This window comes from Canis aureus, chromosome 1 (genome assembly GCF_053574225.1).
Source record: "Canis aureus isolate CA01 chromosome 1, VMU_Caureus_v.1.0, whole genome shotgun sequence".
NCBI lineage: Eukaryota > Metazoa > Chordata > Mammalia > Carnivora > Canidae > Canis > Canis aureus.
The window spans coordinates 60,968,542-60,991,147 of record NC_135611.1 but is presented as its reverse complement, the minus strand read 5'-3'; the positions used below and the strand labels follow the sequence as shown (position 1 = coordinate 60,991,147).

At 37.1% G+C, this 22,606-nt stretch overlaps 1 protein-coding gene across 10 annotated transcripts in view; it reads left to right on the top strand.

Moving 5' to 3' along the window:
• The window catches only part of LOC144316026 (uncharacterized), a 524,958-nt gene that overhangs the window by 177,998 nt on the left and 324,354 nt on the right, over nt 1-22,606 (top strand). For 2 of the 10 annotated variants that reach the window (XR_013381836.1, XM_077901435.1), the window contains exon 3: nt 9,855-9,918. The exons of the other annotated variants lie outside the window; for them this stretch is intronic. The gene's annotated coding sequence lies outside the window, so the exon portion shown is untranslated. The remainder of the gene's footprint in view (nt 1-9,854; nt 9,919-22,606) is intronic. 10 annotated transcript variants of the gene reach the window in all.

Genomic DNA, 22,606 nt, shown 5'->3' with positions numbered 1-22,606 from the left:
TCTGGCCTTATTTAAATATAAGCTCTTTTCCTACATTTTTGGTAATTATTCCATTGATCTTTTTCCAAGCAGTTGATGCAAAATACTATACCAAGCAGATATTTGTAGAACTGGGAATTTTGAACTGGACAAATTTTTTATTTTGTTTCTCTTTGACACTATAAAACAAATAAGGTTGATATATATAATCTCTTGGTCAAATTAACTGATTCAACAAATATATATTCAAACTGCTGTGCCATCTGTGCTAGAGACTGGGAATATGCAATATTGTTCTTACTCTGGGAGTTTAAATTCTATTGGAGGAAACACACAACATGAGGAAACGAAGTAACTGTGATTTGTGATCCATGACTTCAAGGATAAGTTGCTGAAAGATTTATAGCCCAAAATGTTTTTAAAAATGGTGGTAAGGGAAGACTTCCATTGGGAAGTTGCACTTTAAGCTAAACTTTGAAGCATGAAGAAAGTTTAGTTATATGGAGAAGAGTGAATCAAGTTTGGGTGCAAAAAAGCTTAAATGTATAGAGGTCTTGAGGTATTCAGGATCTGAAAGAAGACTATTATGGCTGGAGTCCAGTAAAAAAATAAGAGGTAGACAGAAATAGGAGCTAAATTATTCAGGACTTTGAAGGTCATAGTAAAATATTGAATTTTGATCTAAGTTTAACGAGAAGAATTATTGAATCATTATAAGTTGGGGAATGACAAGGTCTGATTTATGTTTAAAGATAAGTCCTCTTGTTGCAACATAGAGAATATATTGTTAGAGAAACAGGAGAGGAAGGAGAAACACCAATCAGTATACTGACAAGTAGGCCAAAGAGAGTGACGATAATAATCCCAGCTAGACAGACTGAGATGGAGTGATACATGGGTTTAAGGTGTCTAATGGAGATAAAAGTCACAGGATTTACCCTCAGATTTGATGTAGAAATTACTTACATGGAGGATCAATTATGAATTTCTAGGTTTCTAGAATTGACATTACATATTTGGAAAGACCCACCAGAAGTTGAGAGAGTGGCTTAGAGGGGTGGAATATTTTTGAAAAGTGGGTTTTGGACATTAAGTTTGAGATATGTATGAGACATAAAAGAAAATATGTAAAGTAGGCAATTGGATATATATATATAAGCTCAGAGGAAATATCTTGGTTGTAGATATAAATTTGAACTTTACAGTTAACACTGAGGTGTGGATTTTCCTTGTTTTGGGGAGAAATTGTAGATTTAGTACCATTAGGTCCTAAAATATTTGTTAGAATTCACCATAAAACCATCTAGACCTGTTGCTTTCTCTTTTCTAAGGTTATTAATTATGGATATATATTACTTAATAGATATAGGACTATTGAAATTATCTTTGAGTTTTGGTAGATTGTGTCTTTCAAGAAATAGATCCATTTCATCTAGATTTTCAAATGATCAGATTATCAATTTTGAGGGCTCAGAGAGTTGTTTGCAATATTCATTTTTTGTCCTTTTAGTGTCCATAGAATCAGTAATTATGATCTTTCATTTCTGATATTAGTAATTTGTCTTCTTCTTTTTCCTCCTCCTGCTTCCTCCCTTCTGCTACTCCTTACTTATTATGCTTGATTCAGGTTTATTTTGCTTTTCTTTCTCTAGTTCCTAGGTAGAAGTTTAGATAACTGACAATAGATCTTTCTTTTTTTCTAATATATCTACTTAGTGCTATTTTTCTTTCTCTGAAGATAGTTTATGCTATATTTGAAAAGTTTTGATAAGTTTTATTTTCACTAACCAACAAACATATTTTTTAAAAACTTCTTTTGAGAATACCTCTTTGACCCATGCATTATGGGGAATTAATTACCTTGTTTAATCTCAAAATTTTCCCAATTATTTTATCTTACTGATTTCTAATTTAAATCCATGTGGTCTGAGAATATACTTTGTATGTTCTGTTTTTTATGTATGATTTCTGTTTTTAAAGTTGAGTATGTGTTTTTTGGATCAGAATGTGACATATTTTGGTGAATTTTCTATGTGAATTTGAGAGGAATATGTATTTTGTTTTTATTGGATGGGAATTCAATAAATGTCAACTAGATCAAGTGGTTTACAGTGCTGCTTAGGTCAACTTTATCCTTACTGATTTTCTGCCTTCTTGATGTATCAATTACAGATACCGGAGTATTGAAGACTTTGACTGTAACAACAGATTGGTCCATTTTTTCTTTACATTCTGTATTTTGATTTTCTTTTATTAGGGGCATACACATCTGTGACTGTTATGTCTTCTTGGAGAATTGACTCCTGTGTCATTACGTAATGATCTTCTTTATCTTTGAAAATACTCTCTGTTCTGAAATCTGATTTATCTGAAGTTAATATATTTATTCTTGTTTTCTTTTTTTTCTTGTTTTATTTTATTTTTTTTTGTTTAATAAAATAATTTTTATTGGTGTTCAATTTACCAACATACAAAATAACACCCAGTGCTCATCCCGTCAAGTATCCCCCTCAGTGCCCGTCACCCACTAACCCCCACCCCCCGCCTTCCTCCCCTTCCACCACTCCTAGTTCGTTTCCCAGAGTTAGGAGTCTTTATGTTCTGTCTCCCTTTCTGATATTTCCCACACATTTCTTCTCCCTTCCCTTATATTCCCTTTCACTATTATTTATATTCCCCAAATGAATGAGAACATACACTGTTTGTCCTTCTCCAACTGACTTACTTCACTCAGCATAATACCCTCCAGTTCCATCCACGTTGAAGCAAATGGTGGGTATTTGTCGTTTCTAATGGCTGAGTAATATTCCATCGTATACATAGACCACATCTTCTTTATCCACTCATCTTTTGATGGACACCGAGGCTCCTTCCACAGTTTGGCTATTGTGGCCACTGCTGCTATAAACATCGGGGTGCAGGAGTCCCGGCGTTTCATTGCATCTGTATCTTTGGGGTAAATCCCCAACAGTGCAATTGCTGGGTCGTAGGGCAGGTCTATTTTTAACTCTTTGAGGAACCTCCACACAGTTATTCAGAGTGGCTGCACCAGTTCACATTCCCACCAACAGTGTAAGAGGGTTCCCTTTCTCCGCATCCTCTCCAACATTTGTTGTTTCCTGCCTTGTTAATTTGCCCCATTCTCACTGGTGTGAGGTGGTATCTCATTGTGGTTTTGATTTGTATTTCCCTGATGGCAAGTGATGCAGAGCATTTTCTCATGTGCATGTTGGCCATGTCTATGTCTTCCTCTGTGAGATTTCTCTTCATGTGTTTTGCCCATTTCATGATTGGATTGTTTGTTTCTTTGGTGTTGAGTTTAATTAGTTCTTTATAGATCTTGGAAACTAGCCCTTTGTGATATGTCATTTGCAAATATCTTCTCCCATTCTGTAGGTTGTCTTTTAGTTTTGTTGACTGTATCCTTTGCTGTGCAAAAGCTTCTTATCTTGATGAAGTCCCAATAGTTCATTTTTGCTTTTGTTTCTTTTGCCTTCATGGATGTATCTTGCAAGAAGTTACTGTGGCCGAGTTCAAAAAGGGTGTTGCCTGTGTTCTTCTCTAGGATTTTGATGGAATCTTGTCTCACATTTAGATATTTCATCCATTTTGAGTTTATCTTTGTGTATGGTGAAAGAGAGTGGTCTAGTTTCATTCTTCTGCATGTGGATGTCCAATTTTCCTAGCACCATTTATTGAAGAGACTGTCTTTCTTCCAATGGATAGTCTTTCCTCCTTTATCGAATATTAGTTGACCATAAAGTTCAGGGTCCACTTCTGGGTTCTCTATTCTGTTCCATTGATCTATGTGTCTGTTTTTGTGCCAGTACCACACTGTCTTGATGACCACAGCTTTGTAGTACAACCTGAAATCTGGCATTGTGATGCCCCCAGATATGGTTTTCTTTTTTAAAATTCCCCTGGCTATTCGGGGTCTTTTCTGATTCCACACAAATCTTAAAATAAATTGTTCTAACTCTCCTAAAAATAGTCCATGGTATTTTGATAGGGATTGCATTAAACGTGTATATTGCCCTGGGTAACATTGACATTTTCACAATATTAATTCTGCCAATCCATGAGCATGGAATATTTTTCATCTCTTTGTGCCTTCCTCAATTTCTTTCAGAAGTGTTCTATAGTTTTGAGGGTATAGATCCTTTACATATTTGGTTAGGTTTATTCCTAGGTATCTTATGCTTTTGGGTACAATTGTAAATGGGATTGACTCCTTAAATTCTCTTTCTTCAGTCTCATTGTTAGTGTATAGAAATGCCACTGATTTCTGGGCATTGATTTTGTTTTTTTGTTTTTGTTTTTTTTTTTTTTTAATTTTATTTATTTATGATAGTCACAGAGAGAGGGAGAGAGAGGCAGAGACACAGGCAGAGGGAGAAGCAGGCTCCACGCACCGGGAGCCTGACGTGGGATTCGATCCCGGGTCTCCAGGATCACGCCCTGGGCCAAAGGCAGGCGCTAAACCGCTGCGCCACCCAGGGATCCCTGGGCATTGATTTTGTATCCTGCCACGCTACCAAATTGCTGTATGAGTTCTAGCAATCTGGGGGTGGAGGCTTTTGGGTTTTCTATGTAGAGTATCATGTCATCAGCGAAGAGGGAGAGTTTGACTACTTCTTTGCCAATTTGAATGCCTTTAATGTCTTTTTGGCGTATAGCTGTTCATAATATGTTTTTAAAATCGTTTGTATTTCCTTGGTGTTGGTAGTGATCTCTCCTTTCTCATTCATGATTTTATTAATTTGAGTCTTCTCTCTCTTCTTTTTAATAAGGCTGTAATGGTTTATCTATCTTATTAATTCTTTCAAAGAACCAACTCCTGGTTCTGTTGATCTGTTCCACAGTTCTTCTGGTCTCGATTTTGTTGAGTTCTGCTCCAATCTTTATTAACTCCCTTCTTCTCTTGGGTGTAGGATCTATTTGCTGTTTTTTCTCTAGCTCCTTTATGTGTAAGGTTAGCTTTTGTATTTGAGTTCTTTCCAGTTTTTGAATGGATGCTTGTATTGCGATGTATTTCCCCCTTAGGACTGCTTTTGCTGCATCCCAAAGATTTTGGATGGTTGTATCTTCATTCTCATTAGTTTCCATGAATCTTTTTAATTCTTCCTTAATTTCCTGGTTGACCCTTTCATCTTTTAGCAGGATGGTCCTTAACCTCCATGTGTTTGAGGTCCTTCCAAACTTCTATTGTGATTTAGTTCTAATTTCAAGGCATTATGGTCTGAGAATATGCAGGGGACGATCCCAATCTTTTGGTATCAGTTAAGACCTGATTGGTGACCCAGTATGTGGTCTGTTCTGGAGAAAGTTCCGTGTGCACTTGAGAAGAATGTGTATTCAGTTGAGTTTGGATGTAAAGTTCTGTAGATATCTGTGAAATCCATCTGGTCCAGTGTATCATTTAAAGCTCTTGTTTCTTTGGAGATGTTGTGCTTAGAAGACCTATCAAGTATAGAAAGAGCTAGATTGAAGTCACCAAGTATAAGTGTATTATTATCTAGGTATTTCTTCACTTTGGTTAATAATTGATTGATATATTTGGCAGCTCCCACATTCGGGGCATATATATTGAGGATTGTTAAGTCCTCTTGTTGGATAGATCCTTTAAGTATGATATAGTGTCCCTCTTCATCTCTCACTACAGTCTTTGGGGTAAATTTTAGTTTATCTGATATAAGGATGGCTACCCCTGCTTTCTTTTGAGGACCATTCGAATGGTAAATGGTTCTCCAACCTTTTATTTTCAGGCTGTAGGTGTCCTTCTGTCTAAAATGAGTCTCTTGTAGACAGCAAATAGATGGGTCCTGCTTTTTTATCCAGTCTGACACCCTGCGCCTTTTGATGGGGTCATTAAGCCTGTTCACATTCAGAGTTACTATTGAGAGATATGAGTTTAGTGTCATCATGATATCTATTCAGTCTTTGTTTTTGTGGATTGCTCCACTGAACTTCTTCTTAAAGGGAAATTTTAAGAGTCCCCCTTAAAATTTCTTGCAGAGCTGGTTTGGAGGTCACATATTCTTTCAGTTGCTGCCTGTCTTGGAAGCTCTTTATCTCTCCTTCCATTTTGAATGAGAGCCTTGCTGGATAAAGTATTCTTGGTTGCATGTTCTTCTCATTTAGGACCCTGAATATATCCTGCCAGCCCCTTCTGGCCTGCCAGGTCTCTGTGGAGAGGTCTGCTGTTACCCTAATACTCCTCCCCATAAAAGTCAGGGATTTCTTGTCTCTTGCTGCTTTAAGGATCTTCTCTTTATCTTTGGAATTTGCAAGCTTCACTATTAAATGTCGAGGTGTTGAACGGTTTTGATTGATTTTAGGGGGGGATCTCTCTATTTTCTGGATCTGAATGCCTGTTTCCCTTCCCAGATTAGGAAAGTTTTCAGCTAGAATTTGTTCAAATACATATTCTGGCCCTCTGTCCCTTTTGTCGCCCTTGGGAACACCAATTAAACGTAAGTTTTTCTTCCTCAGGCTGTCGTTTATTTCCCTTAATCTATCTTCATGGTCTTTTAATTGTTTGTCTCTTTTTTCCTCAGTTTCCCTCTTTGCTATCAACTTGTCTTCTATGTCACTCACTCGTTCTTCCACCTCGTTAACCCTCGTCGTTAGGACTTCTAGTTTGGATTGCATCTCATTCAATTGATTTTTAATTTCTGCCTGATTAGCTCTAAATTCTGCAGTCATGAAGTCTCTTGAGTCCTTTATGCTTTTTTCTAGAGCCACCAGTAGCTGTATAATAGTGCTTCTGAATTGGCTTTCTGACATTGAATTGTAATCCAGATTTTGTAACTCTGTGGGAGAGAGGACTGTTTCTGATTCTTTCTTTTGAGGTGAGGTTTTCCTTCTAGTCAGTTTGTTCAGTGCAGAGTGGCCAAAAGCAGGTTGTATTGAGAAAAGGAGAAAAAGAGAGGAGAGAAAGAAGGAAAGAAAAGAGAAAGAGGGGAAAAAAAAGGAAGAAAAAAACGAAAAAAAAGAAAAAGAGAAAGAAAAAGAAAGAGAGGTAAAAAAGGGGTTGGGGGAAGGAAACAAATCAAAAAGCAAAACAAAACAAAACAAAAAACCAAAAAAAGAAAAAAGAAAAAAAGAACCACGGGGGAGTATCTTCTGATTCTGTATACTTTAAGTCCCTTGGCTTCCCCTGGAAATTGTCCTTCTGGCTGGTCTTCTGGGGGAGGGGCCTGTTGTGCTGATTTTCAGGTGTTAGCAGTTGGGGGAGCTGCTGTGCCCCTGCCTGGTGCAGGGCTCAGTGGGGGTTGTTTACCCCGTGAGGCCCCAGGAGCAACAGCCCCAGTGGCGAGGCCAGCTCTGGAAACCTGGATTCAGCTCAGGCAGGAACTCAGGAGCTCTCGGTCTGCAGGGCCTGGAGGCTCCGGGGTGGGGCCGCTGATCTGCTCAGCTTGGGGCAGGAGAGTCCTCCCTGTCCTGAGCTCTCCTGGCCTCTGCCTGTCCCGGGGGAGGCCGGATCCTGGGCTGTGTCCCGGCGCCCTGTGCTCCGGAGCCTGTGCTGTTGGATTCGCGCTCCTGGCCATGCAGCCCCCTCTGCGGAGCCGCCGCCCGAGCCCCCCCAGCTGCTCCTGGAACCGCGCAGCCCCCTCTGCATGGAGCCTCTTCCTCCGCCCGAGCCCCTCCAAGCTGCTCCTGCCCTGCAGCCCCCTCCAGGGAGTCGCCTCCCGAGCCTTTCCGAGCTGCTCCCACCCTGCAGCCCCCTCCGCGGAGCCTCTTCCTCCCCGCGAGCCCCTCTGAGCTGCTCTGGGTCCCGCCATGCGCGCTGCAGCCCTTAGGGAGCTCGGTGCACTCTCCCCCGGGCACAGTTGCTCTGTTACTGTCTCGGGGAGCCCGAGGGCATCCCCGCCCTCCTGGGTCCTGCTCCAACTCCCCGCGAGCCCCTTTCCGCCCGGGAAGGCTGGTGCAGCTCCTGCGTCTCCGGGACGGGGCTCTCCTGTCCTGGGGACACTCACAGCGGCCTCAGCCCGGCTCCTCGCGGGGCCCCTCCCCCTCGGAGGCCTTTTGTTTCTTTATTTCTACCCCTTCTACCTTGATAGAAGCGCGAACTCTTCTCACTGTAGTGTTCCAGCTGGTCTCTCTTTAAATCTCAGGCGGAATTCGTAGATTTTCAGGATGATTTGAAGGTTTTCTAGGTAATTTGGTGGGCACCGGTGATTTGGGGACCCTACTCTTCCGCCCTCTTGCCCCCTCTCCCTATTCTTGTTTTCTTTTGGCACATGTTAGCATGTTTTTTTTTTTTTTTTTTTTTCTCCAGCCTCTTACTTTTAACCTACCTGAGTTTTTCTTTTTTAATTTAAAGTGGATTTCTGAAGACCACATTAGTTGGATTTTATTATTTTCTTTTTAAGATTTTATTTATTCATGAGAGACACAGAGAGAAGACAGAGACATAGGCAGAGGGAGAAGCAGGCTCCATGCATAGTCCGATGTGGGCCTCAATCCCAGAACTCTGGAATCATGCCCTGAGCCGAAAGCAAATGCTCAACTGCTGAGCCATGCAGGCATCCCTAAATTCTATTATTTTCTTAATCTACTCTGCAAGTCTCTGTATTGTGACTGATATACTTTGACCATTCACATTTAAAGCGATTACCAATATAGTTGGATTAATAACTACTATGTTTTCAACTGTTTTTCTATTTGTTAATTTTTTTTCTATATTTATCTCCTTATTTTTCTGTCTTCTGGTTTCAACCATTTTATATGATTATATTTTTGCTTCTTTCTTTACCTAGTAATTATATATCTTTTTAAATTTTTTAGAAGTTGCTCTACAATATGTAGTATATATTTTTAACTAATCTAAGACCATTTTCAAATAATATACCATTTCATATGTACTAAGAGCATTTTATAGTATTATTCCTAGTCTCTCTCTCTCATCTCTAATGACATTGCTTTCATTCATTTCACTTAACTATGTGCTATAATCACCAAATGCATTCTTACTATTGTTGCTTAAAAATATGTTTTAGAGCAATTAAGAATAAAAATAGGGGCACCTAAGTGGCTCAGTGGTTGAGCATCTGCCTTTGGCTCAAGTTCTGATCCCATGGTCCTCAGATAGAGTCCCATATCAGGCACCCCTCAGAGAGCCTGCTCTCCCTTTGCCTATGTCTTTGCCTCTCTCTCTCTGTCTCTCTCATGAATAAATAAATCTTTTTTAAAAAAAGAATAAATAAATATTTTATTGCCCTTTAGTAATTCCTTTTCTTATTAGGCTCTTCTTTTCTTCAAGCAGATTCAATTTCCTGACCTATGTAATTTTATTCTGCTTGAAAAACCTTTTTAAAAACATTTTCTGCAGGGAAGATCTATTGGTGATGAATTCCTATGGGGAGTTTTTTGAGAAAATCTTCACTTTTTATTCACTTTGGAAGAATATTTTTGCTGTATAGATAATTCTAGACTGGTGGGGGTTTCTGTTTCAACACTTTAAAAGATTTATTCTGTTTTCTTGCTGGAATGGTTTCTAGCAATAATCTGCTGTCAATTTTTACCTTTTTACTGGATAGGTAAGATGCCCTCCCATTTCCTCGTTCCTTCCCCCAGCATGTTTCTAGATTTTCTCTTTACTTTTAGTTTTATGCAGTTTAAGTCTTTTATGATTAGATGTATATGTTTGGTATTTATCCTGGTTGGTGTTCTCTGAATTTCTAGATCTGTGGTTTTGTGTCTGTCATTTTGGAAAATTCTTGACTATTGTTTCTTCAAATATTTTTTCTACCCCATTCTCTCTTCTCCTTCTAGTAATCCAATTACATAAATGTTATACCTTTGGTAATTGTTTCACAGCACCTGGATGTTCTAATTTTTGTTTCATTCTTTTTTTCATTTTTGCTTTTCAGTTTGGGAGGTTTCAATATATCTCCAGGCATCCTGATTCTTCCCTCCTCTGTATCCAGTCTATTGGTGAGCCCACCACAAGTATTCTTCTTTATGTCAAAGTGCTTTTAATTTCTGTTATTTATTTATTTATTTTTTTAGGTTTTCCATTTTGCTGCTTTCCCATATGTTCTTATATATTATCTCCTTTTTCCATTAGTTATTTTAAATTCCTATCTGATAACATTGGTGTCATTTCTGAGTCTGTTCCTACTGCTTATATGATTACTTCAGATTGTGTTTTTTCTTATCTTTTACCATATCTTGTGATTTTTGTTGTTGTTGTTGTTGTTAAGAGTGGGACATGGTGTATTGGTTAATAAGAACTAAGGCAAATAGGTCTTTAGTGTGAGTTTTATGTTAATTGGGCTAGAACTTTGGCTGTGTTTAGTGTCTCTGGTAGCTTTAGGGGCTTCAGATTCTTCTAGGTTTTTTGTTTGTACCTTCCTTTTTTTAAATATTTATTTATTCATGAGAGACACACAGAGGCAGAGACATAGGCAAGGGAGAAACAGGCTCCCTTTAGGGAGCCTGATGTGTGACATGATCTCAAGACCCTGGGATCACGACCTGAGCCAAAGGCAGACACTCAACCACTGAGCCACCCAGGTGCCCTGTTGTTTGTACCTTCTTTTTGAAATTGGATTTCCTCGAATACTTCTCCTTAAAGAGTCTGTGGTTTGTATTTCTTGCCTCTCTAATCCACGGTTATTTTACTGGAGCCCTGCTGATGTAGTAAGGTGTTAGTGAGGGGAAGTACTTAAAATGTTATGAATAAACCCTAGTCTTTTAGTGGGCCTGTGTCCCTGGACTGTATCTTCATGAGCATTTCTTTCTACCAACATTCTTCCCTTTAGTGAGACAAGAAGGCAAGAGGGGACTGGAGATTGAGAAATGCTCTTTCTCCAAGAGGAATAAGACTCTGGTGAAGTCTTTGTCTTGTAGAATAGGCCTTTGTTATAGAGTACACTTTACACCTATTTCACAATGGTTATTCTTTTCAACCCTATGCCAGAGCCAAAAAAGGGATCTTTGTTGATTCTTCACCATGAGAACCTTGTGGGATTCCTGCAGGTAAAACTCATAAAAGTGCGTTGGTCCCTTTGAGACTATGGCCCCTAGGAGTTTCTCATTCTTAAGTTAGTCCACATTAAGCCTCCAGCAATGTGTCAAAATAACCATTCATTATTACTATTATTTTATTGCTCCAGTAGTTTCTGTTTTAGGTAAGCATTTGGCTATCATTTTCTGGATTGACTCCAAATTATTATCTGTCTCTCCAGATTTTGAGTTGGCAATTTGTCTTGGAACCCATTTTCTAATAGGCTCAAGAAAAATAGTTGATTTTCAGCTTGTTCAGCTTTTTCTTGTTGTCAGGAAGTAATGGCTTTCAAACACCTTACATATAAAAACTGGAGTTTTTCTTGCTTATTTTAATGATTTTATTTATTTGAGGGAAAGAGAGAAAACATGCACAAGTTGAGGGGAGAGCCTGGGGCAGAGGGAGAGAATCTGAAGCAGACTCTGCACTGAGTATGTAGCCTGACTCAGGGCTCGATCCCACAACCTTGAGATCATGACCTGAGCTGAAATCAAGAGTTAGACAATCAACAGCCACCAGGTGCCTCTCCCTTGCTTACTTTAAAATCATGAGTATAGGGATCCCTGGGTGGCGCAGCGGTTTGGCTCCTGCCTTTGGCCCAGGGCGCGATCCGGGAGATCCTGGATTGAATCCCACGTCGGGCTCCCGGTGCATGGAACCTGTTTCTCCCTCTGCCTGTGTCTCTGCCTCTCTCTCTCTCTCTGTGTGACTATCATAAATAAATAAAAATTAAAAAAAAATAAAATCATGAGTACAATCAAATCACCAAAGGCTTGTTTATAGAGAAATAAATCATGGAGTTTAGGAAACTTAAATATTTAGATATCAGATACAGTAGAACAATCAGTCTGTTGGTGGATACTGAAGAGTAGCTCATGGGAGATGGATTAATCCTGGGAGACTATGAAGTCATTAAGACCAAGAAGAGAGAATGTTTCAAGAGAAGGGAATTAAATGTTGCTAAGAGGGCAAGAAAGCCTAAATGAGAGTAGTATATATTTGCTTTGGCAAAAATCATAGTTGATTTAGATAAGAGCAGTCTAAGTAGAAAGAGATAGGAAGAGTATGATGGGTGTGTGTGTGTGTGTGTGTGTGTGTGTGTATTGAACAAGAAAGCAGAAACCAGACTACAATGAGTGAAAGAGTTTGTTAGAATAAATGTGAAGACATCATCATATAATCTTATTTTTATCAGAAGAACATCTACCTTTAGCCCTGAGTTGTTTAGGAAAACTCTGCAATGGCTATTGAAAGTCTATTCCTAGACTGTAAATCTGATTTGAGAAATAGAATAGCAAACCAGATAAACTACACTATTAATGTGGCAATAATGATGTTAAAAATCCCTGGAGGCTTGAAGAACAGAACATTACTTTGATAAGGAAAATTCTAGGGTCTAAATTTAGGGAATCTAATATAGCTAAGTTAAGAATTTTAGAAAATAAAATTATGCATTTGGCAAAAAAGATTTACGATTCCTATGTATATATAGGATTTTTCAAAGGGATAATAGGAAGTATCAGTATATATGTGGCATTGTTAAGCTTAGGGTCAACTGGGGAAAAAGCACTGCTTCCTTTTTAGAGGTGAATTGTTCTTCCCATCCTCCAACCTCCCTGGAAACAGATCTTACAACTGTCCCCACTTCAAGAGCAAAGAGTTAAGTGACTACATTTGAGCCTGTCTTTGAAACCCAAATTTAATCAGGCATTCTGCTGGAGGCAGCCCCCATCAAGGTCAGGATAGCAGGTCTAACTGCTTTTTGTGTGTGTGCTCCTTGTACTGTATGCATTTTGACCTGTTGTGGGGCTATGCTTGAAATGAGATTTCTCAAAGTGAGACAATTTAGTCTAGCAAGTTGAGTTTCATAATGATCGTCTGATGCTTCCTTTCTTGGTGTGAATCTAATGATACAGCATCAGAGAACAAATTCATCATTCACTGACTCCAAATAAATATACTTTCTCTACTCAGGAGCATTGCTTTTCCAAAACTAGTTGTGTGAATTCTTCTATTTAAATAAAGTACATCATGTTAGCAGAGGGTGAATCTCAAAATGTATACAAATCCCTACCTACTTCCAAGATCAGTTCTGACCACAGATACCCACTGGGGGATTAGGACACAGAGAGACATAACAGAACCTTAGCTAATATAATCAGCCACCCTGATCTCTGAGGCTAGTTTCCTGAGTAGTAGACAAAATGAGAACCCTGATAGGGATGCAACCAAAGAAGTGAGCACAGATGGCTAAGGTATTTATGACACTCTTGTCCTTTTATCCTGAATTTTCTTTTCTCATAAATATACTTCCTAACTTTGCTCTGCATCTATACACAGGCTTGGAATTCCTTTCACACAGTTCTTATTATTTAATATGTGTCAAGTTAGTCTCTTTGGATCTTTTATTCCCTAATGAATTTTTCAAAAAGAATTTTTTATGAGTAGTTGTGGATACTGCCATGGCTCTTGTTTTTTTCCTTTTATTATTTTTCTTCATGAGTGCTTTTACTTTTAACAATGATTGTACCACAGCTTTCCTTTCACCAACTAAAAGGAACCAAGTACTTATTTCTCAAGAAGTTTTTATTTTTCTATGTAAACAAATTCCTCAGCCTAAAAAGATAACACTGAAGCAAGCCATGTTTTATTTTAGTATGGATGCATAAACTAACGGTAAAGGCCTCCACACAGTTTTTAAGAGAGGATTATTCAAATTTTATCAGCCAAGAACTGCAGCAGAGATAATACCAGGGCCCTTTGTAGGAAAGCTGGCTGCCTTATGGCTGACCCACTGTAAGAAAGCAGTCTTTTGGGAAATCTAATTCTAACCATTCTAAAACTTCTCTCTGACTTCTTGTTAATATCTAGACACACATCATGCTTTATACCTGACACATTTCATTACTAAAATTTAAAAATATGAGAGACCAAAGAGCTAAAATTCAAGAAAATGATTCACTTTGAGTAAAAAAAAAAAAAAACTTAAGTGTAAACAACAGTGCCCTGGTTTTGGCTTTTTGTTTGGCTAGCATTCATCTCTCATTTATAGGAAGGGGAGGATCAATATTTCATCAATACTTTTTTGTACAGATAAATTTTGAAAGAATATTAAATCTAGTGATAATTTCTAAATCTAGCTATTAGCAGGCTTATCAAAAGATAGATATTTAATTTAGCATGTGGATTTGTGGACAGAAATGAAAAATGCCAACAATATATTAAATAGTTCCAATTTCACAAGGCAGAGAAGTGATATGAAAAATAAAAGTAAAATTACATTTTTTAATATAGAGAGAGGTAAACTAATTTTTCTTCAAAATATCTTTAGCCTAAATGCCCTTTGATATTTAATAACATGACCTCAATATCAAAGCTTCTAGCAAAACATTCATGTGCTACATTTGTGAGGCCATCAACCTTTACCTTTACATTTCCAGGAGTTTATTTGTCAGACCATCCAGGATAACTAAGGGATATGAAAATAATCCATCTGTCCAACCTTATTTTTTATTTATTTTTATATTTTTCTATACCATGACTGTGTATTAGAGTGAAGAGTTTGAAAAGGCTCTTATTGAACAAGATTGAGATCTACAGAGGTTAATGCTCTTTCAATTCATGGTGTCAGAGTTAGGATTAGGACACAGTGAGCTTCGCTCCCAGGCCAGAGTACTTTTCCATGTACAGAACAGTTTGACTCCTTAGGAGGCACAAGTAAAAAAAAAAATTGCTAATTAATAAAATATGATAAGAAAGGAATAGCATTATATGCCCTCCGTTTTGACTTCAAATAATAACTGTTCTGTGATGTTTTTCTTGATATCCGTAGGCAATGTAGGCATTTCTTTAAATTCCCAGGGCTTGTGTTATGTTGTAACATACTTTCTTAGCTTTATATGTTTCACTAGCCTGTGAGTTATTTGAAATAAAAAAATTTAAAAATAACACATTTTGTAATCTCAGAGACAAGCATTGTTGAATGAGTTCATAAATGTACAAGTATACAAATTAATACATTCTGCAGCAGAGTTCCCTGTACAGGAAAGCTCTTGTATCGAGGGCACAGATTTTTCTAGTCAGACACCAGAAAGACCAATCCATAGGGCAAGTGTAATCTTCTATGAGCAGGGATTTAACTCCCTCAAGGATAAACCTTAACCAGTGGGACTCAGAAGTGAATAGATAAGTTACCCATCCCATGGTAAGGCAATTCTGGAGCTCAGTATCCATGGTTCCTTATAGAGTTTCTAGTGGGGTTGAGCCCCACTTCCAAGGATGATTAATTAGCTAATTAACGTAACCCTTGGTTGATTTTTTTCTATTTATTCCCTCAATTTCTCGACTTTCTTATTTATGCTGCCTTGATTACCAGCCAAGTAAGTTACCTACATTCAAGTCTTTATCTCAGTGTTTGCTTTAGGGGAAACACAAACCAAAGCAATGAATCTAAAGAAGGAGAGGAAAAATAATTCTGCATTTAATAAAATATTGTATGTCATTTATTTGGTTGTAGAAACATGGTGGGCACTACAAACTACTAAAAACTGAATGTATGTGTCCATATAGATAGATGTAGATGATACAGATATAAATTGTATTACCCCTTTTCTTTCACCTGTGAATTCCTGGATCATCTAGTTTTTTACAGTTCTTCCTTTTGGTAAAGGTTAATAATGAGATTACAAGTCCTTATTCCTTTACCAAACACTACATAGATGAAATTGACTATAAGACATATAAAACAAAAACAAAACAAGAAAAAGATAACCTCTGCTTCTTAGCAGAATAAGATGTTGCTCAACTACCTGAATGGAAGAAGGTCTGAATGACTACTAGTAGTCTCAATACCAGTTTTGTAACCAGAATTATAAAACAAAACACATTAAAGGAAGAAATAGATTGATTGTCAACTGCCAGTGACCTATTGCTACATTTCCCCTATTCACCTATTGAAACAAAAATATATTGGCAAAACTTCTACCCTTTCTTAACCATTGCAGTTCTTTCTTCTAACTGCTCCCTACCTGCCTGCCTTCAAATACACAAATACACAGGCTCTATTTTTTTTTCAGTTATAAAGAATCCATACATATCTCTATTATGAATTGGACTTATGATATACTTCAAAAATGTCTAGTGTTTGAAAATTCACAAATGGTAAAAGCATCAACTTTTAAAAATTTTATAGTCTTCAGATAAGGAATTTAATCTACTAAACTAAAAGATAGAGTCAAACCTTCAGCTTTTCAGAAGAAAAGTTCTTACAGGAATGAGTTTTCTGCACTATACTAAATTTGTGGGAGTTAGAACTTCTTGAATCTAATTTTTTTTTTTAGTGCAGTTTTCAGGCTTTGTAATCATTTATTTCACCAGTGTTCCAGAAGGTCAAGTAAGCTTACTAAACAGTTTACGTGATTAAAAGATGGTACTCTATAAATATTCATGGCTTTGATACTGTTTTATGCCCATCATCCTCCAAGGCTTTTTCACAATTTGATTGAAAAAAGGGTCCTTGATCTCTCTGTATGAGGTTAACAGCCACCCAAATTTTATTCTATTTTGGCAATATAGTTTTTGTTTTGTTTGTTTAAACAAGAATGCTTAATGGTCATTCCAAACTGAAATGAATTATGACTAAATTGTTGCCTTAATGCAGTTTTTTAATGGTTATTAGGTGATCTCAAATTCAATGTCATTGAAATACATTCAATTTAGTCTATGTCAAAAATGATGAAACTCACTAGACAATTGCATCAGTTAATTGAATTTCAAAGATGTTTCATAACAATTTGGATATATTAGATAAGAAATGCAGTGACATTTTTTGGAGGATCATGCTATCAATGAAATGCTAAGGAAATGATGTTTAATGTTGAAAGAATGAAAGAGGGATGGAAAATGGTGTCTAGTAATAAAGGAAGAAGGGAGGGATCCCTGGGTGGCTCAGTGGTATAGTGCCTGCCCTCCACCCTGGGCATGATCCTGGAGTCCCAGGATCGAGTCCCACGTCAGGCTCCTTGCAGGGAGCCTGCTTTTCCCTCTGCCTGTGTCTCTGCCTCTCTCTCTGTGTCTCTCCTGAATACAATAAAATCTTTAAAAAAAATAAAAATAAAGGAAGAAGGGATGAAGAAAGAGCGTGTATTGCATGTTCTATACGTAGGACACTCATTTCTTCTTCCTTGCTTTTGGCCATGCTTTTGACCCTACTCGACATGTACTACTTCTCTTATATATGTACTTACAACTTTCAGGTACATTCTTTGCAAGATTTTCTATGAACTCTTCCCTTCTTGTGTTTTATCCTATAGTGATCTTGGCTACCATTGGCAAACAAAATTATTTTATAAATGGAAACATGTAATTTATGTAATTTAGTTATTTCTTAAGAGTGAATAGTAGCATGGTACTATGGAAAGAATACTTGCTATACAATTCTATTTTCAGGATCTCTGCTCTCTAATTTTTAATTTACACACATGTAAAAGATAATCATACCTAATATGGCTCCTCATGTATTTATAGAAATCCTTGAACTATAAGAAAAATAGAAGGCATTTATGTCGCTGTAGTATTTTTTCTAAATATATATTTACATTTTATCCTAAACTCTGGGAGAATTCTAATATATATTTGTTAAAACTTATACAGAATGTTGGAAGAAACATATGCTAATAATTATAATGAAATAATAGCTAACGTTAATAAAGTGTTTATATATTCCAGGCACTGTGTTAAGTGCTTAGTACACATCATCTATTTAATTTCTCATTTATTTTGCTAGTGAGGAAGCAGAATTTTTTAGAGTAAGTAGCTTGTCCAAGTTTACACATATAGTTAGGAGATGAGGAGGTGAGATTGTAACCCAAGTTGTTTTGTTGTTGTTTGTTGCTGGAGGTTTTTTGTTTTGTTTTGTTGTTTTTACTTCAAAAGCTATTATTGTTGCATATCTAAAGATGAGAGGGGAAAAGGTTTTAGGAAAAAAAATGGATAGTTTTGTAGATGGAGCTTTGTATGCACTGAAAATATCTGGGTTTGTAACTCTTACTTTCTGAGCTCCAGTAAGTTGCTCAAACTGGAAAAATGACTCAACTATGGCTTACACATATAATAGGTAATTACATATACCTAGTGCTAAGTCAGACACTGGATTGCTATAAGCATTATATTTTCTTTTTTTCCAGTTTTATTGAGAAATAATTGACATATTTCAGTATATAACTTTAAAGCATACAGCATAGCATGATGGTTTGATTTACATGTACTGTGAAATGATTACTAACATTATTTTTTCTATTTACAAAAAGCTGCCCAATAGAGCAATTTGCTTTCCATTTGCATGGCCACAACATTCAATTAACACTTGACCAGGCAGCAAATTCTGATAGTGGAATGAGTAAGAAGATAATCATGCTTAAAGTACATATTCAATTATTAGAATATTCTGCTATTGGCTAAAAATGAACTAACAATGAGAACTACAGAGCTAGATTCATCCAAGGCTGAAATTTGACATGCTGAACACTGAATAAAATCACTAATTTTAGAGTTGGTATAATTCTTACTGTTTCTGTATTTCTCTATTGAGACTTAATTTTTGAATTAAATAATAAAGCATGTTTACATTAAAAGTTTAGAATTTCAAAGTAGTTTTATTTTTAAACTAAAGGCTTTTTTAAAAAAAACCTTTTCATTAGAATTCATTAGAGGAATTTTATATATTTGTATATTTTTCTGAAATATAGGAATGATCAAACTCAATGATCATTAAGAATGATTATTTGATGACTATATAGATGAAATAGGAATTTAAGTTTATGGAATGGCAAATAAGAATGGTGCCTTGATCAGCAAAGTTAATTATCTTACTATCTCTATGCCATGTGAAGAAACTATGTATTTGAGTGGAAGTTTAGACAAAAATCTGGGCAAACCTTGTTTGGTTTCAGTAGATCAATGAGAGATTGAAAACTTTAATGAAATATTAGCTGAAATTTTCCAAATACTTATAGGAAAAATGTAACTTAATATGCATTTATAGGAATATATGTAATAGTAAAGGTTATAGTGAATTGCTTATTTAATAGGAGGAGGTAAGTCTTTTTACTAAAAGTATTAAAATAATATTTTAAATGCAAAGAATAATTTTTGTACTTGAACTTATTTTCTATAGAGAGCTTAGGTGATTTTATCTTAAATCAATCTCTTGAAAATATATTTTTATATGTATATGATATAGGCACATGTTAAATTTTATAACAAATATTTTGTCATGAGTCATATTTCTACAATAAATTAAATTATTTAGGGCATGCTACATACATTTAAAAAGGAATAACATTTAATAGTTAAACTTGTAAACTAAATACTTTACCTTTTTTATTAATGAATTAAAAAAGTAAGCTATTTGCCTGATAAAAGGCAGAACAGTGTTTTAAAAACCTCGAAATGCATACTCTTTCGTAACAGTTTGTTATCTTTTAGTGACTTTATATGTTTTATTTATGCTACCTTTCTTTAAAAAAAGAAAATTACCTCTTAATATTTCTAAGTGTAGAGTTGAAAGAGACCATAAAGATTACCTAAGACTCCCCATCTTATATTCCATTACTCACCATTCTATGTCATGCTTTTTGAGATTCCATATACAGAAATCACATAACCGTGGTTAATATCCTTCCTTCTCAGTGAATACCTCAATATTAATTTAGCATCATATTTCAGGAGCACTCATCCCCACCAAACGCTGCATCCTTTCACCAGTTGTTTGTTTTTATGCCTTTTAGACAGAAAAACCTTCTACCTGTCATATTTAAAATAAATTATTTTCATTATCTCTTTTAATTTTCTTTATTCCAAGGTAAATATGTATGAATTTGTCTTCCCTTATAAATGGATTCCAGACTCTTCACCTTCTTACCCTCTCAGCTCTGGGTACTCTTATTGTCTATAGTCCTTTTGAGATTAGGTACTTCTAACAAATGTAGTAGTAGACTTGCTGTTTCATCTTTGTCCATGATGATGACATCATATTTCAAATACTTGAAATTATTTCCTATTAGTTATACTATATTAGGAACCATATCACAAACTCACTTTGAATTTCATGTCAGGTTGAAACCATCTGAATCTTTTTCATTCTAACTACAAATACTCAGTTCTTACCTAGCCATATTAATCCCTTGGATATATATTTTTTTAATTTCATTTATTTGTTCATGAGACACATAGAGAGGCAGAAACATAGGCAGAGGAAGAAGCAGGCTCCCTGTGGGGAACCTGATGTGGAACTCGATCCCAGGACTCCAGGATCACAACCTGAGCCAAAGGTAGACATTCAACCACTGAACCATCCAGGTGCCCCTCAGATATTTTTATATAAAAATAGAATTTCATATTTATTTCCATTTATTTTTATCTTGTATTTTTAAAAAGATTTATTTAAGAGAGAGAGAAGAAGAGAGAGATTGAGAGTACAAGCAGAGGGAGGGGCAGAGGGAGAAGCAGACTCCCTATTGAGCAAGAAGCCAAATGCAGGCTGTATCCTAGGACCCCGGAATCATGACATAAGCCTAAGGCAAACACTTAACTGATTGAGCCACCCAGGTGCCCTTATCTTGTAATTTTTTCAGAATTTTTATCATAGCAAGTATGTGATAGCAGCAAAAAAATTCTACTCTGAAAACTATGGTTTAGAACACAAGCTTAAGATGTATTTCTCTCTAGGTTTATTCCTCAATAAATAATCATAATTATATAATAATTATTATAATAATTATAATTATAATTGACAAGATGCTTGCAGTATATAATATGATGTTTTGGTGTATGTATATATTGTGAAAAGATTACTACAGTCAAGATAATCAACATATTACCTCATGTAGTTGCCATATTTTTGAATGACAGCATGTTTTACTCTTTTAGCAAATTTCAAGTATACATTCTAGTATTTTATCAACTATAATTACCATGCTGTGTTTTAGTTCTTCAGAATTTATACATCCTGCATATCTTTACCTTGTACCCTTTGACATCTCTCCATTTCTCCCATTTCTACCCCTGGCAACCGCCATTCTATTCCCTGCTTCTGTTAGTTCCAGTTTTTTTAGATTTCTACAGAGAAAGAAGTTCAGGCAGTACCTGTCTTTCTGTACCTGGCTTCTCGTTGTCAGCATGATGTCCTCCAGGTTTATTCATGTTTGTCACAAATGATAGGATTTCCTTCTTTTTAAAGTATGAATAGTATTCGTGTGTGTGTGTGTGTGTGTGTGTGTTCTTTTAGAATTTCTGTTTGATTCTTTTTATTTAACGATTTCTCTGTTGAATTTCTCATTTTGTTCATGTATTATTTTTCTGACTTTGTTTAGTTTTGTATCTGTGTTTCTGGTAGCTCACTGAGTGACTTTAAGATAGTTATTTTGGCTTATTTGTCAGAAAGTTCATAGATATCTGTTTTTTAAGGTTGGTTACTGGTGCCTTATTTTGTTCCATGGATGATGTCATGTTTCCCCAGTTATTTATGGTCCTTGTGGTCATGTGTTGAGTCTGTGCATTTAAAGAATTAAACATCTTTTCCAGTCTTTATAGACTGGCTTTGGGAGAGAATGCCCTTCACCAATCAGCCTATTCAAAAATTCTGGGTAGGGTGTCTGGTAGAGACTTCAGGTACATCTGGTACCTGAGTCAGGGTACAGGACTGGCATCTGGATCCATAAGACGTGGCCTGTATCTGTGTTCACAGGGGCAGTCCCAGTGCCTGGATCCACTGTGGTGGTGGTAGCTCTTGAGTCTGTGGGGTGGGCCTGGAACCTGAGTCTGTGGGGGCTGACATGGCACTGGAGTCTAGTAGGACAGGTTTGCTACCTGGGTCTGCAGGGGTGGGCCTGGTTTCAGGGACTAAGAATGCAGATACGGTGTCAGGGTCTATTGGGGTGGGCCTGATGCTGGGGTAAGCCTACAGCCTGAGTTCATAGCAGCTGGCCTGGTACCCGGATCCTTGGGAATGAGCTTGGTTCTGAGTTGATGGGAACTGGCTTGGCACTGTACTCTACTAGGGCAGATGTGGCACCTGGATCACAGAGATGAGCTAGTTTCTAAAACCTGGAGTCTGGGGCCATGGGAGCTGACCTTGTGGTAAAATGTACTTGGAAGGGCACCTGGGTGGTCCAGTGGTTGAGCGTCTGCCTTCGGCCCAGGCTGTGATCTCAGGGTCCAGGGATCGAGTCCCACATCTGGCTCCCTGCAGAGACTCTGCTTCTCTCTCTGCCTATGTCTCTGCCTCACTCTGTGTCTCTCGTGAATAAGTAAATAAAATATTTAAAAATAAATAAATAAAATGAACCTTGAGCCTGAGTCTTTGAAGGTGAACTTGACCCTGAGTATGCGGTAGTTGGCGCGGTGCTGGAGTCCAATAGGAAGGGCCCAATGTTTGGGACCATAGAGGCAGCCTAGAGCCTGGAACCATGGGGGATGGTTTGGCACTGGGGGAGGCTGGAGCCTGGGGTAAAAGGATTAGGCCTTGAGCTCGAGCATACAAGGCCAGGCTGGCACTGGTATGGAACTGGAACCTGGAGCCCTGAATTCATCCTGGTGTTCTGGTATGCCTGGAGG